Source organism: Helianthus annuus, chromosome 7 (genome assembly GCF_002127325.2).
Source record: "Helianthus annuus cultivar XRQ/B chromosome 7, HanXRQr2.0-SUNRISE, whole genome shotgun sequence".
Classification (NCBI taxonomy): Eukaryota; Viridiplantae; Streptophyta; class Magnoliopsida; order Asterales; family Asteraceae; genus Helianthus; species Helianthus annuus.
Genome location: NC_035439.2, coordinates 36138474 through 36155704, shown reverse-complemented (window position 1 = coordinate 36155704; position 17231 = coordinate 36138474).

The following is a 17231-nucleotide window of genomic DNA, read 5'->3' as shown; positions in this document are numbered from 1 at the left end:
AGTGTCAGACGGGCACGGGGCCGTGTCCAGCGGACACGGGGCCGTGCCCAGGCTTCTGTTCAGCCTATAAATAGGAGTGCTTGGAGCCATTTCAACTCATCCCTTGGCACACCACCTCTCTCACACTTCATCCACCACCCACCACCATCATAACACCATCATCCACCACCATCATCCACCACCATCATCCATTGTCCATCATAGAGTGTGTGAGTCGTCTCGGGATCCAAGATTGATCGTAAGAGTTCTTGACAATCAAGGCCATGTTTGCCTAAGTCTCTTACATCACTTGGTGAAGACAAGTGTTTAGTATAATACTTTTTATTTTTAATCTTTTGCACTTTTTATTTGGTTTTGTATTAATGACTTTAATAACTAGTTGCTTATGTTGAAGATGATATTTCCTTATCGTTTGTCCGTGGTGTCTTGGCATTATTTTACTGTCTATATAAAATAAAAGATTTACACCATTTATATCTCCACGGTCTATATGGAGGTATGTTGGCTACCTGGTCGGGGGTTAAGGGAACGGTTTGGTAAGGGTCTTGCCCTTGTTCAGCGTTTAGAGGTCCTGCAAGGGACCTGGGTCAAATTTAGTAGGATCTCCTTCAATGCCCATAGGTATTGGATGGCGGGGATCCAAACTCTTTGACCCCCTCATAAGTTAATTACTATTAATACTATAACCCGGCTATTTAGGACTGTATCCCTGCTGACTCAGACTACTTAGCCGAGGGTAACGTCACCGCCAAAAGCGGGGCCTACCATAATTTGCATTAATAATTTAATTCATTATCTTCCAATAATCCAACCCTTTAGGATTGTATCCTTGCTGACCCAAACTACTGGGTTGAGGGTAACGTCGCCTTCAAAAGAGGGGCCTACTACAATAACTAAGATAATCTCTTAAACAAGTGCAAAAGTGCGAAAATAATCAAAGGTTATACTAATACACGAGTCGGATCCAAGTGATTCATCTTGTCTATCTGTTTTTATTTTATTTTATTTTTCAGCATTTAGTTAGTTTTTATTTTTTTAGTTTAAAAATCTTTTCTAACTTTTTGATTTGATTAGGCGTTGAGGATAAACCGGTACTAAAAGCTCTTGTGTCCTTGGACGACCTCGGTATCTTACCAACACTATACTACGTCCACGATGGGTGCACTTGCCCATATGTGTGTTTAGTGTTAGTAAATATCGTGTTTTATAAATTTAAAACTTGGCTAAAAGTGTAAAAAGGGCTTAAAATATACATCAAAAATATATTACACCTAACGCACATCACTAAAATAAAGGGTTTAAAATGAAAAAGGCTTTGGTGGGTAAAAGGGTGTTTGTTTAGGGTTAAGAAATGAAAAGGTTTATGCTCAAAGGGATTAACTAGGGGGATTTTGGGTAGGTGGTGAAAAAAAGAAAAATAATGGTGTAGAAATAAAAAAGGGTTAGTCCTAATGCCTCCATCATTTACTTACTTGGGTTTAAGTTGGTAAGGACTGGTAATGTATCGTCGTGGCAAGTTCTAGAGTTGTAAGAAACCAAGCGGCTATTCACACAAGAAACGAAAAATGAGCATTTAGTTTAAAAATGAGCACTTAGTTATTGTAGTAGGCCCCTCTTTTGAAGGTGACGTTACCCTCAAGCCAGTAGTTTGAGTCAGCAAGGATACAATCCTAAAGGGTCCGATTATTGAAAGATAATTAATTAAGTTATTAATGCATATTGTGGTAGGCCCCTCTTTTGAAGGTGACGTTACCCTCGGCTAATTAGTCTGAGTCAGCAGGGAAACAGTCCTAAGTAGCCAGGTTAAAGTTTTAATAGTAGTTTACATATGAGGGGATCAAAGAGTTTGGACCCCCACCATCCAATACCACTGGGTATTGAAGGAGGTCCTACTAAATTTGACCCAGGTCCTTGCAGGATCTATACACTGAACAATGGCAAGACTCTTAACAAACCATTCCCTTAACCCCCGACCAGGTAGCCAACATATCTCCATATAGACCGTGGAGATATGAATGGTGAAAATCTTTTATTTTATATAGACAGTAAAATAATGCCAAGACACCATGGACAAATGATAGGGAAGAATCACCTTCAACATATAAAAATATTTATTAAAGTCATTAATACATAACCAAATAAAAAGTGTGAAAAGATTAAAAATAAAAAGTATTACACTAAATGCTTGTCTTCACCAAGTGACGTAAGAGACTTAGGCAAACATGGCCTTTGATTGTCAAGAACTCTTACGATCAATCTTGGATCCCGTGACTACTCACACACTCTATGATGGATGATGGATGATGGTGGTGGATGATGGTGTTGTGGTGGTGGTGGAGTGTGGGTGAAGTGTGAGAGAGGTGGTGTGCCAAGGGATGATTTGCAAGTGAGCCAAGCACCCCTATTTATAGCCTGAACAGAAGCTCGGGCACGGCCCCGATTCCATTGGGCACGACCCCGTCTCCATCCCTCTTCTCTTTCTTCATTAATTGCAGTTTGTCTGCATTAGTTAACCACGCCCCCGTGTCCGCTCGGCACGACCCCGTGTGCAGAAGCGTATCTGTACTATCAAGATTTCCTCAGATTCTGCGAATCTTAGAGTTGACCATGGCCCCGTGTCTGCTAGGCACGCCCCCGTCGTGGGTGATAGAAGCTTCTACAACTTTGTCTTTTCTGCTGACACTGGGCACGCCCCCGTGCTTATTGAGCACGGGGCGTATTCAGCCTTCTATTTTCTTGTTTTTGCTTGGGAAGATGCTGTCGAGGGGTCGGGCATGCCACGTTTATTCCTTTTCTTGTATTTATGTTAGATTTAGCTGTCTTTTTGCTTCTTTTGTTAATTTGAGCTCATTTAATCCTGAAAATACAAAAGGAAGACAAAAGCACATTTTTTCCAACATTAGTACTAAAAAAGGTTTAGTTTTATGCCACAATTGATGTAATTTATATGTTGCATTTTGCACACATCAACACCTATGGTGAGATGGGTTATGTCATGGACAAATACCCAAAGATTGTCAATGCAAATCTGACCCACGAATGAACATTTGGCTGCTTAGAAGAAGCTGCTGCTTTGAATAATCTGAATCTTATGCTTTTGTTTCTTTTGTTGAACTTTGAAACAATGTGTTTAGTTTATAAATAAATCATTGTTTGCAATTCTGATGTACAAATGTAGTTACATGTGTGTATGGCATATCCCTACGATACCTACACAAAGAACCATATTTGTAGATCTCTCGTTCATATGATCGCTCATGATTTCCTTGAAAATTCTAAGTGCTCGTTTCATTCTAAGAAACGAAATACAGAAAATAAGTGACATTTTGAGTAATCACTTTAAATTCTTGGTTAGATAACTAAGGATATTCTTCGATCTCATACCCATATCATTACATTCTAGGCTTTATAACAACATAGTATATGTTTTTCAAAACACAACCTTCATGATTTCAAAATATTTCATATAGTTTGAAAACAATTTTAACACGGTATATTTATTTAATATATCAAGTGCATGATTTCAAAAAGCATTATTCATGTTTTCAAAAACCTTATACATGATTACAAAATTCATCTCGCATGATTTTAAAACATTTTATAAATATACTTACCTAATACACCTACCTTACGATTTCAAAAGTATTATGTAAGATTTCAAAAACATTAAACATATTTCTAAAGAACCCCATGCATAGTTTTCGAAAAAGCATTCTGCTCGTATTACCCAACCTTCAAAATCTGCTTCATATCTCGCATTGGCATATCTACCACCTCAACTTCATGAGCATTCTACCTCGTGTATCGACTTAAGCACGTCTAGTGCAAGGTTTCAAAGCGTCTCCCGCTTTTCAAATGTGACAACCGTCATTTTTGCATGCATCCGTACAATTAATTTATCTTAATTATGTGCTTAATGACTGTGCTTGATTACAACTGACATCTTAAACTGCTTACTGATTTATGTTACATACATACATGTGCATCACTTTACATACAGTCACTCCATTTATTTCATACAGACTCTTAGTGACAGACCTGATGCACAAAGCACAGTTAACATAGTGAGCGAATCACTCAGACACATGCTGACAATGCCAGCACATAGACAGACACTATATTGAGGCCAGCATGAGCCAGGGATAAAGTACTACACCAGTATGGAGTGTAGGGAAGTGAGGACCATAAGACTGTGTCACTAGGTGATAGTTTGAATGCCGGAAAGTGCCTAAAACTCATTTTAAATTCAGAATTCTGCGTTTTTAGTAACAATTCAGCCCCTAACACACTCTGTTATACAGAGAACTGACTAAATGGTCCTGAACGCTTTCCTAAGTGTTGGAATTAAAATTCGTTACAAAAAGATGCATAAAAGACACTATGCGGTACAATTAAACGCTTTATCGGAACGATACGTAACCGAACAACCAGACATTAACCGGGACACCAAAATTTTGTCAGAAACATTATTTTATTATTCTTAAATAATTATGGTCATAAAAGTCCCCACACACTATGTAAACATAACATACACCCACTATTCTAGTAAATACCCTTAACCTTCTAATTAATTACCCACTAATTACCAAAATTTTCCATTTTACCCCCCCCCCCCTAACTGAATTTGCAGCCCTAGGTGGACCCACCACATCTTCATAATCATTACTAAGGATTTGTGGTGATTTCCAAAGTGATAGTTTGCTTGTTGCCTTGTCCAAGAAATTTTTGCAATCATGACATATCCCCCAAAATCTCTACATTAGCCACTCAAGATCATTCACTCTCTCACCTCACTTCTCTCTCTCTCTCTCTTTCTCGGCTCCATAACCGCCACCACCATCATCACCCCTAATATCACCATCTTCATCCATTTCTAAGATCCATTCAAGCTTCATGGGTGATTCAAGGAAGTTGCAAGCTTGTGGAGCTTCAAGGGACTTGCTTCTTGCTTTGTCTTCATCATTTCTTCACCACCTTTACACTTAAGGTTCATCCCTAGCTTTAAGCTAGTAGTGAGTCCTTGATTAAACCTTTAGTCATCTTGTTTTGTAGTTTAAAGTATAGTATAATGCTATTTACAAGAACATTGAATGGATTAAAACAATAAATAAACATGCTGATTCACATTTTCAGCCGACTTCAACAGGCTGTAACTGAACCGTTTTAAATCGAAAACCTGATTTTCTGAAGCCTAAAATATGCATTTTGGAATAACCAAACAAATGGCACTAGAATCGTAATTTTTTGAGGTCGTTTACTATTTTTAAAGGACTGTTTTTGGACAGCAGCTTAAGCTGTGTTTTTCCTGCAGAAAAAGTGTGTTGTATTCGGAGTCATAACTTGAAACCTGAGTAGAATCAACTCATGGAATTTTACAGGAGATGGTCACCGTTGTCAGGATGATCCTCCAACTGGAATTTCGTCAATCGGACTTACGGTTAATTTTTAGTGAATTATTCCGTAAACTGCAATCAGAAAGTAACAAATCTGATTGCAGTCGGGTAAATAAATTTCTGTAAAATATTGGTAATGAACTGGACCCTGATATTTTTACACAATAAAATTTGGATCGTAGGAGTCATTCTGTAGAAATTTGGGAATTTTTGTAAAAGGTTAACTATTTTATAAAAATCCTCGAAAACAGTCCAGTTTTGGGTGATGAAGCTGAAATAAAGTAAGTAATGCTTTGTATGTCTATATGTCGGTTTGATTATTGAAAATAAACTACGGGATATACGTAAAAGAAAATGATATGCTATTTAGCATGGACACCTCTATTTACAAAGGAGACTATGGCGAAATTTTCCGAAAATCCTAACACTTAGTAAATATTTTCTAGACAAGAGTTTACTAGTATATTTTCAACTATGTTTTGCAAACATAAAACTCGCCATAATTTTTGTAACAAAATACCGTTACTAGGATATTTTGGATGGATAACATTTTGATAAATGAAATTTATCACAACATATAACGTATTTATGAAACAAGTAGAAATATATTAGTTTGAAAGTTATGATATATTTTTCTAGAAGACAGGGAAATATACATTATGTATGTGTTATTTTCGGACAAATAAGCTATTGTATATTTTTCTAAAGTGGGACTTAGGAATGTATAATATCAATACCTTAATCACAAAATACATGTATAAATACCCCCACCTTTGGGACGGAAGCACGAAGCTAAAATACTTGAGAAGTATTAATACAGAATTATTGTATAAACAATTATTCCAAAGCTAAAACATAATTATTATAACTTGGAATAATATAAGAAAACGTAACTCAAAGACATAAATACTAAGACAAGGCACGACCCGTTCGTCTAATAGACGTTAGACCATTGCAGGTAGTCGTGTTTGCTGAAGAGATTTGGGTTACGAGTACCAAAGACGCAATACTGTGAGTTCATGTCCCCCTTTTTCTCTTAACTGTTTTCAGTTTTATACTTCGGGGGTGAAATACATGTTACAATTATTACATACATTTACAGACACTTACAGACTTTTACAGACATTTACAGACCTTTTATACATGGTATGATTAGCTAGGTAATTTACTGCTAGATCACGTGAATGGGTAGGCTATTATCGTAAGACCGTTAATCCTTGTATAAGGACCGAGGGGCATGAGTGATAGATCTATTGGGTGTTGCGAGCCCCATCCATGGGCCTGCGAGTGGCTGCATGTGGTGACTATGTCGTTCCGCCGGAGGGGCCGGTACGAAATACGCATACAGGTTTGAGTGCTTCCTAGGCCATGTCACTTATTAATGTATTAGCTACACATTAATTGATCTGTTTTTCCTTATTGCTACATACCAAAGACCTACATTTATACAGACACATTTTAACAATTTATACAGACTCACATACACATGAACTCGCTCAACTTTTTGTTGACTTTTCAAACTACATGTATTTCAGGGAATTAATTGGATCTGGCAAGTGATGCATGTTAGCTGCGTACTAAATAAGGATGTCATCCAGGGTCATAGGTTTGGGGGGTGTAACTCCTTCCTGGACGGGTTGGATGTCTCAAATCCTCGTTTTGTTAATAGTCTTTCGTCGAGTCTTATGGACTCCTTTTAAACAAATCATGGTTTGTAACGTATTCAGTGGTTGATATTTTTAAAGACAATATGTTATGCATTTTCTAAATTATTTTAATGGATGAACATCTTACGTTTTTATCATATAGCATTGTTGTGATTGTTGCTATGATATTAAGAAGTCACACCAAATAAACCACGCTTCCGCAAAATCCAGGGTGTGACAGCTTGGTATCAGAGCCTCGATCATAGCGAACTAGGATTCTTTCTCGAGTCTAGACTATGATCATCAGGGCTCTCATGAAAACGTTTTCAAACATTTTTACATTGCATACACTAAACGTCCAGATCCAGGGCACAAACATTTTTACAAACGAAAGGGCACAAACACACATTTCCAAATTTAAATTTATAATTCAGTCTTAGAGACTGAGGGAGGATCAGTCTTAGAGACTGAGAGAGGATCAGTCTTAGAGACTGAGGGTGGATCAGTCTTAGAGACTAAGGGAGGATCAGTCTTAGAGGCTGAGGGAGGATCGGTCTTAGAGACCAGGAATTTAGTCTTAGAGACTAGGGAAAATTTGGTCTTAGAGACCAGGGATTAAGGAGATTTGGTCTTAGAGACCAGGGAGTTAGTCTGAGAGACTAGGGAGTTTAGCCTGAGAGACTGGGTAGGATAGTCTTGAGAAGACTAGGATGATTACATGCCTACATTGTCGTTACATACACGCTTAATTACTGTTTATTGAAATACGTGCATAGGCGATGACTATTTGCATATGCTAACTGATAGTGATTACTATGGAAATATATACTATGACTACCATGTACCGATACACATGTCGCTTGATTAGAAAGCGGGTTGTCAGACATTGATGACCCTATGGCCGCCACAGATGATGAGACTGCACTTGCACCGGAGATATTTATGACAGACACCAAGAGTGACCCTGACACGCTGACCAAGGACTAGGACGACTCTCAACCGGCCGCGCCGACAGACTTTGGCGATGAACTACCCCTACTGATGGCTCCTCCGACAGGAATTCTCCTGTCACTCTTGTTTCTGTCCATGACCACTTCATCACTGGACATTCTGATAGTGAACACACCATGGCTCCAATCCTTGACAATACGCATCATGTGGACCTTTTCTTCCAAAGGGTGGTTACTCGATGAATAGTCGATGACGTTGACATGACTATTGATGGTCCTCCTGACGACATCCATGGTGAGGGAAAGTTAGACGAGAACGTTATTATAAATATCACATCTGAGACCCCTGTTATAAGACTATCCTCTACGCCTAGAATACACTCAATTTCAGACTCCTTTTAGTCTGTGACATTTACAGCCTTATAGATGGCCAGATTACAACTTTCTACTACTGACGCAGACGACGACGCCGTTATGACTGCTGCACTATCACTTGCTCGAGGCACCACACCGTTAAACGACCTAGGGACTGCCCCTGAGCTAGCCTCTGCACCTTTGTGGGACATTTTGATGTTGTACCTGCTGAACCCACACCTTTACTTGACCATGACCATGTTCCTTTTGGTCTACCAGACATTGCATCCCTTATACCCGACCCAGTACCTGCACCTAATGATCTTCCTAACAGTTGAGACGTTTGTTCTTGCACCCGTAACCGCTGATGTTGCTCTTTCTCTCCTATTTGAGACCGACGTCCATTGCACTCCTATCGCTTTCTCTTAGGACTTACCCACACCCCGGAAAGGTACTCCAGGACAGCACTCGCGTAACGATCCCTATTGTTGCTGCAACATTTGCTACGACCTCACAGGCCGCACCGCTTGCTACTTTCACCTCTACATCGCCGGACGAGCCATTTCGATGGTTCCCATCATACACCATGCTGAAATTAGACCCTTACATAATGGAGGCTACACACGGGATAAGTTGCTCCTGTAACATCAGCTACAGTTTGAGGATATGAGTCGCAGAGTGTTGGAGCTTGAGCTGACACCACATTGGGTAACCTCAAATGCAAAAACATTGCATAATTGAAAACATGATTTAAGTATTTACATCACAAGACAACATATTGCCTGAAAAGTTTATGTAAGACACCACTCCCTCCACCCTGTCTATTGCCAGTATACTTTAATCCTCCACATTCATCACTGTCTCCTTTGGCACACTCACCTGCTGTTATTACGCCTTCTTGGTTATTACGGCTCGTTTCTTTACTGTCGAGCGACAGGTCAGTTAATTACTTCAACGTATATACAAGCTCGCGGAGGGGTTCATGTGACAACCCGAAATCCAGAACCTTTCGTTGTGTCTTGATGTAACATGTTTGTACATTATGTGATTAGTTGACATGTTTGGTGCAATGATATACGAGAACATCTTATGTGAATTATATGTTATATTATGTGTATGCTTGTATGTATATGAACCGAAACAACAAGGACCCAACTCGAGACCATGTGGTCTCGAGTGAACAGTAACCGGTTTGGGCCTTTGGCCGGTTGGGCCATTTGGGCCGTAAACCCCTTAGCCGATTTGTAAACCCATTAGGGTGCACCTTGGGGGAACTAGTATATATAGCATACTCTTTGCCAACCTTACCACTCTTTGGGCAACCACACTCACTCTTCTACATACATACTCTCCTACTAAAACCCTAAGAACACAAACACACATCATTTTCGGATCCAATCGGTTAGCACTAGGATTTCGGCTCAAGCTTGGAAATCGACACTTGGAGTTCACCTTTCCTACCTCTTAACCGGTTAGTGATTCTTATTGTGTTTGTGCTTGGATTGATGATTATGACATTATGATTGTTTGCTAAGTTGTTGCACATGAAATGATTGTTTATGATAAAAATGTTACTTGAAAGGAAATAGCTACTTGTTGAACAAAGGATGATGTTTATTGTGTTTGGATATTAGTGTTTACATGATGTTCTTTATGTATATGATGATCCTAGTGTGTACAATGTTGATAATCGGTTAATATGTCTTGATTCCGGATATATAATGCATGATGGGTTATGGTATCTTGTGTCTAAATGTGATTCAAACCACTTATGTTGATGAACATGAAACCGAGTTGCACTTGTCATGTAATCGGATTTATATAAAAAAAAAAAGAAAACCGAGTTGTGTGTTATGCTAAGTGTTTTGATGCTTGTTCATAATTTGGTAGAATAAGGGTTGTTTGTGATTTGAATATTTGAAGAACTTGATGAATGTGCTTTGAATATGTGAAGAACAACTTGAATATGCTTTGAATGTGGGTTGAATATTTGAAATCTGCATTGTTTGATCCATTTTGAGTAAATATTAGACAACAAAACATGTTTAGTGGATAGTACATAATTCTGCATGAATTCTATTGGATAGTACGATCTGTGCAGAATCAGCAACTGTTGGGGAGTCGAGACCCCTGGTTGCGACTCGAAATCTCCACATTGCGACACCAGTTGCGAGTCGAGAACACCTGGTTACGACTCGCAACCATAACATGACAAGCCGAGACCACAGGTTGCGACACAGGTTACGAGTCCCGTTGCGACTCGAGACCTTAGCATGATCAGCCGAAACCGTGGTTGCGACATAGGTTGCGACTCGCAACCACCTATGACCAACACAAACAGCATGACTCGAAACCACGCTTGCGAGTCCGGTTGCGACTCGAGACCACACTTAATGGGCTTGCTCAGTTACGGGCCTTAGTTAATGGGCCGGCCTTGTGGACTTCTGTGTTAACTGTTGATACGTTGTTTTGGGCCTGTTATCACGAGCCTAACTGTTAGGGCCTCACACTTAGACCTTGGGTTGTGTATGACTGTTAACTGTGAGCTGTTAATGTTAAACGTGTTTGCCATGATCAATACCTGTGTACAATACGTGTTGAACATTCGTGCACTGCTTGGCTTGAATCTGATACGAATAATATCTGTGATAGGACCTAATTGATTACCTGCAATTTGATTAAATTTTCTGTGTTACTGCCGAGCAAACCAAGGTGAGTTCACACCCTCTACAAAGCATGGGATTCCCTGGGTTGAGAACGGGGTTAAGGAACGTGGATTCCTCGTCCTCCTTGGGTAGGACGGTAATGGTTCAGGAATGTGATTCCTCGTCCTGGTGGACGTATAACTTGTACTAGACCAAAACTCTATCACGAAGTCCCTCCTTTTTGTATCGACTTAATCGCCGGGCCAATGGCGAGCGGGTCATTAGTTAGATAGCGCTATTTAGGTCTGACAAACCTCACACCGTGCCGCAGAGGACGGGCGTGAACTAATGGATCTGGGGCACGTCAATGATGATAGACATTGATGGTTTTCAGGGCACATAAACATGACTACAGTCAGCAGTCGATATGGTAACGAGTCTAGTGTACGCATGGGGTAGCCCCCACGGCCGAAATGCCTGATAACTAACATGGGGTAGCCCCCACGGCCGAAATGCCTGATAACTAACATGGGGTAGCCCCCACGGCTGGAATGCCAGAGTAACTGGGAATGAACAAGTCACGTTTTTAAACTATGGGGTAACCCCCACGGCAGGATGCCAGTTAAAGGAAACTGTTTTCGAAACAACTAAAACGAACACCCAACTGTGAACTCACTCAACTAGTTGTTGACTCGTTACTACATGCTTTGCAGGACCTTAGGTACTCAGCTGGAGCTTGCATGGAGGAGAGTCGTTGTGGGACACAGATTGCTGCGTGCCATGTTCTATCTGAAAACATTTGAACTTATATTAATACTTTAAACTTATGCTTCCGCTTGCAACTTAAACTTTGTTTGTTTGAAACACCAATCGTATTGGTTAAACTTTTATAACTGCTTATATGCTTGTTCAGTATGATTGGTGGCTGGATCCTGGTCAGTCACGCCTCCAAGCGGTGGTACTCCGCGGGTGGATTTTGGGGGTGTGACAGATTGGTATTAGAGCCATTGGTTATAGTGAACTAGGTTTTAATAAAGGAGAAACGTTTTTGTTAAAACCAGACTATAACCGGTTTGGTGCTCAACGGTCCACAACGACACTTCACTCCACATGCAAGGCTCGATATTCTAGGTGATATGGTATGTGTATATTGCCTACTTGTTAGTTACATAGTACATTGCTCATGGTATACTTGATTAGTATAACTACTGTTGTTTGAACACGTGCGTGCTTACTCTATCCTACTATCGTACTTTCGCGAACCTCTCTCACTCGTATTACTCTTGATATGAAGAATCATGTCTGGACGCGTTAACATGACACAAGCCCAGTTGACGGCTTTGATCAACGAACGAGTTGCCGCAGCACTTGCAGCTGCACACGCAGGAGGTCAATATGCTCAGGCACCGGTGTGCACTTTTAAGACCTTTATGGACTGCCGACCCACTACTTTTAGCGGAACTGAAGGAGCAGTAGGTCTCCTACACTGGTTTGAGAAACTAGAATCTGTGTTCGAAATGTGTGAATGCCCTGAAGCGCGCAGGGTGAAGTATGCTACTGGTACTCTCGAGGGTTTGGCCCTCACGTGGTGGAATGCTCAAGTGCAAATGCTGGGGTTAGTTGCTGGCAACGCCACCCCATGGGAAAATTTCAAGGAAATGATCAGGGAGGAATACTGCAGTCGTGATGACATTCACAAGCTGGAAGATGAGTTCTACAATCTCAAGATGACGGGGTCAGAGATTGAGGCATACACTAAGAGATCGCATGAGCTTGCCTTGTTGTGTCCTACTATGGTGGACCCTCCGTATAAGCGAATTGAACTCTATCTCAAGGGCTTGGTGCCAGAGATCCAAAGTCATGTGACTTCAGCAAACTTGACTACTATCCAGCAGGTTGTTCAGTTGGCTCACCGTCTTACTCATCAGGCGGTGGAGCAGAACAAGTTACCGAAGCGCGTAGGTGCTGCAACTACTTCTGGTACTTCTAGTGAGAACAAACGGAAATGGGATGGAACTTCAAGCAAGGGTTCAACTTCTGTGCAATCTCAGTCTCAGCAGAGAAAGACTGACGACCACAAGAGCCCCAGTCAGCAATCGTCTGGTGGTCAAAGTCATGGTGGGTACAAGGGGAGTCACCCCAAATGCAATCGTTGCAACCTACACCACAGTGGGCCATGCACCAGGGGCAACTGTCATCGGTGCAACAAGCCTGGTCATGTTGCAAAGGATTGCAGGAGCGCATATCCCGCCAATCAGAATCGTCAGCAACCTCAGCAGAACCAGCGACAGCAGCAGGGTAACAACAAAGGGTGCTTTCAGTGTGGAGCTGAAGGCCACTTCAAGAAGGATTGTCCCCAACTGAACCAGAACAACAACAACAATCAGGGGAATGGTAACAATGGGAACCACAACAACAACAATGGTGCTAGGGGACGAGTGTTCGTGATTGGTCAAGGTGAAGCAAGGAATGATCCCAACGTGGTGACGGGTAAGTTCCTTCTCGACGACTTTTATGTTACAGTTTTATTTGATTCGGGTGCCGATACTAGCTACGTGTCCCTAGAAGTTAGTCAAATGCTTAAACGTATTCCAACACCCCTGAGCGACAAGCACACTGTAGAGCTAGCTAATGGTAAGAGTTTGGAGGCCTCACACGTAGTCAAGGGTTGCCAACTTATCCTCGCTAACCAGACCTTCTCTATTGACCTTATTCCTATCGTCTTGAGTAGTTTTGACGTTGTCGTTGGGATGGATTGGTTGTCCCAACACCGAGCAGAGATTCTTTGCAACGAGAAGATCGTTCGTATCCCTGGTTTAGGTAGTGAACCTCTCATGATTCGTGGCGACAAGAGAAGTGCTGTTGAGAACATCATCTCTCTTCTTAAGGCCCAGAAGTGCTTACGAAAGGGCCACACTGCGATTTTGGCTCTAGTTACTGATACCACAGAGAAAGAGAAGAAGCTAGAAGATTTTCCAGTTGTACGTGACTATCCTGAGGTATTCCCTGAGGAATTACCTGGTCTTCCGCCCCATCGCCAAGTCGAGTTTCAGATTGAACTAGCTCCTGGAGCTGCGCCTGTAGCACGTGCACCTTATCGATTAGCTCCATCAGAGTTGGAAGAACTCTCCACGCAACTACAAGAACTCCTGGATAAGGGTTTTATTCGTCCTAGCTCATCGCCTTGGGGAGCTCCAGTACTATTTGTGAAGAAGAAGGACGGTACCATTAGAATGTGTATCGACTATCGTGAACTCAACAAGGTAACTGTGAAGAACCGTTATCCTCTACCGCGCATTGACGACTTGTTCGACCAGTTGCAGGGGTCGAGCTACTATTCGAAGATCGATCTGAGATCGGGATATCACCAGCTGAGAGTTCGAGAAGAGGATGTCTCTAAGACAGCCTTTAGGACTCGATATGGGCACTATGAGTTTTTGGTCATGCCGTTTGGGCTGACAAACGCACCCGCAGTTTTCATGGACTTGATGAACCGAGTGTGCAAGCCGTACCTGGACAAGTTCGTTATAGTCTTCATCGACGACATCCTGATCTATTCTAAGAGTCAGGAGGAGCACGAACAGCATCTACGACTTATTCTGGAACTCCTTCGAACATAACAGCTTTATGCAAAGTTCTCTAAATGCGACTTCTGGCTTCGTGAAGTCCATTTCCTAGGACATGTGGTGAACAAGGATGGGATTCACGTTGATCCATCCAAAGTGGACTCTATTAAGAACTGGCCTGCACCTCGTACACCAAAGGAGATTCGCCAATTCTTGGGATTGGCAGGTTACGACAGGAGATTCATTAAGGATTTTTCTAAGATCGCGCAGCCTCTCACCTTGTTAACGCAGAAAGGCGTTGTTTATCATTGGGGAAATGCACAAGAGTTAGCTTTTCAGCATCTAAAGGATAGACTTTGTAGTGCACCTATCCTTTCACTGCCAGAGGGCACAGAAGATTTTGTGGTTTACTGTGATGCATCAATTCAAGGTCTTGGTTGTGTATTGATGCAACGAGATAAAGTCATAGCCTACGCCTCACGACAACTCAAAGTTCACGACAAGAACTACACTACGCATGATTTAGAGCTGGGAGCTGTTGTCTTCGCACTCAAGTTATGGCGGCATTACCTGTACGGAACCAAGTGCGCCATCTACACCGACCACAGGAGCCTAGAGCACATATTCAAGCAGAAGGAACTGAATATGCGGCAACGACGATGGGTCGAGTTACTGAATGACTACGAGTGCTCTATCAGGTATCACCCAGGCAAGGCCAATGTTGTGGCTGACGCCCTCAGTCGAAAGGACACTGCGCCTAAGCGCGTAAGAGCTTTACAACTCACGATTCATTCTAGTCTACCTTCACAAATACGAGCTGCTCAGATAGAAGCACTGAAACCAGAAAACGTAAGGGCCGAAGCCCTACGCGGGTCAAGGCAACGCTTAGAACAGAAGGAAGACGGTGCTTACTACGTAACAGGACGCATTTGGGTCCCACTCTATGGCGACTTACGAGAACTTGTGATGGATGAAGCGCACAAATCTCGCTACTCGGTACACCCTGGTTCGGACAAGATGTACCACGATATTAAAACTACGTATTGGTGGCCTACCATGAAGGCCCACATAGCAACTTACGTCAGCAAGTGTTTGACTTGTGCGCGAGTCAAGACGGAATATCAGAAACCCTCAGGCCTACTCCAACAACCAGAGATACCACAATGGAAATGGGAGCAAATTTCCATGGATTTCGTTACTGGCCTACCTACATCACAGCGCGGAAACGATACTATCTGGGTGATTGTGGATCGACTCACAAAATCCGCACACTTTTTGGCAATTAAGGAGACGGATAAATTCTCCACTTTAGCGGAAATATACCTCAAGGAAGTTGTCTCGAGGCACGGGGTGCCCACCTCTATCATTTCTGATCGAGATGCACGTTTTACTTCGGAACTGTGGCAGGCAATGCACAAGTCTTTTGGCTCACGTCTAGATATGAGCACAGCGTATCACCCACAGACGGACGGGCAGTCCGAGCGTACTATCCAGACATTAGAAGACATGCTTCGCGCTTGTGTAATCTGCCACTCGTGGAATTCTCGTATAATAACAGCTACCACACCAGCATTAAAGCTGCTCCGTTTGAGGCATTGTACGGACGTAAATGCCGGTCACCTCTCTGTTGGGCAGAGGTGGGGGATAGTCAAATCACTGGTCCTGAACATGTGGTAGACACTACTGAGCGGATTGCTCAAATACGACAACGCATGGCGGCCGCTCGAGACCGTCAGAAGGCCTACGCCGATAAGGGCAGGAAACCACTTGAGCTCCAGGTTGGGGAGCGGGTATTACTCAAAGTTTCACCCTGGAAGGGTGTGGTTCGTTTTGGTAAACGAGGCAAACTCAACCCACGATACGTTGGACCTTTCGAAATCATTGAGAAAATAGGCAAGGTGGCCTACAGACTGAACTTACCAGCAGAACTCGGTGCAGTTCACAACGTTTTCCATGTGTCGAATCTGAAGAAGTGTCTGTCAGATGAGACCCACGTAGTTCCTCTGAAGGAACTCACGATCGACGAACAGTTGAAATTCGTCGAGGAACCAGTCGAAATCACGGACCGGGATGTTAAAGTCCTCAAGAGCACTAGAATACCTCTCGTTCGAGTTCGTTGGAACTCACGTCGCGGCCCAGAGTTCACCTGGGAGCGCGAAGATCGGATGAAACAAAAGTATCCCCAACTGTTTGCAAACGGTACAACCACTACTGAGGCTGAAGCTACGGAATTTCGGGACGAAATTCCAGATCAACGGGGGGAGGATGTGACACCCCAGGAAAACCGGGAAAACCATACAACTTGACTAGCTTCCTCAGTGAGTGCCATCAAATTTCGGGACGAAATTTCTTTCAACTTGGGGATGATGTGACAACCCGAAATCCAGAACCTTTCGTTGTGTCTTGATGTAACATGTTTGTACATTATGTGATTAGTTGACATGTTTGGTGCAATGATATACGAGAACATCTTATGTGAATTATATGTTATATTATGTGTATGCTTGTATGTATATGAACCGAAACAACAAGGACCCGACTCGAGACCATGTGGTCTCGAGTGAACAGTAACCGGTTTGGGCCTTTGGCCGGTTGGGCCATTTGGGCCGTAAACCCCTTAGCCGATTTGTAAACCCATTAGGGTGCACCTTGGGGGAACTAGTATATATAGCATACT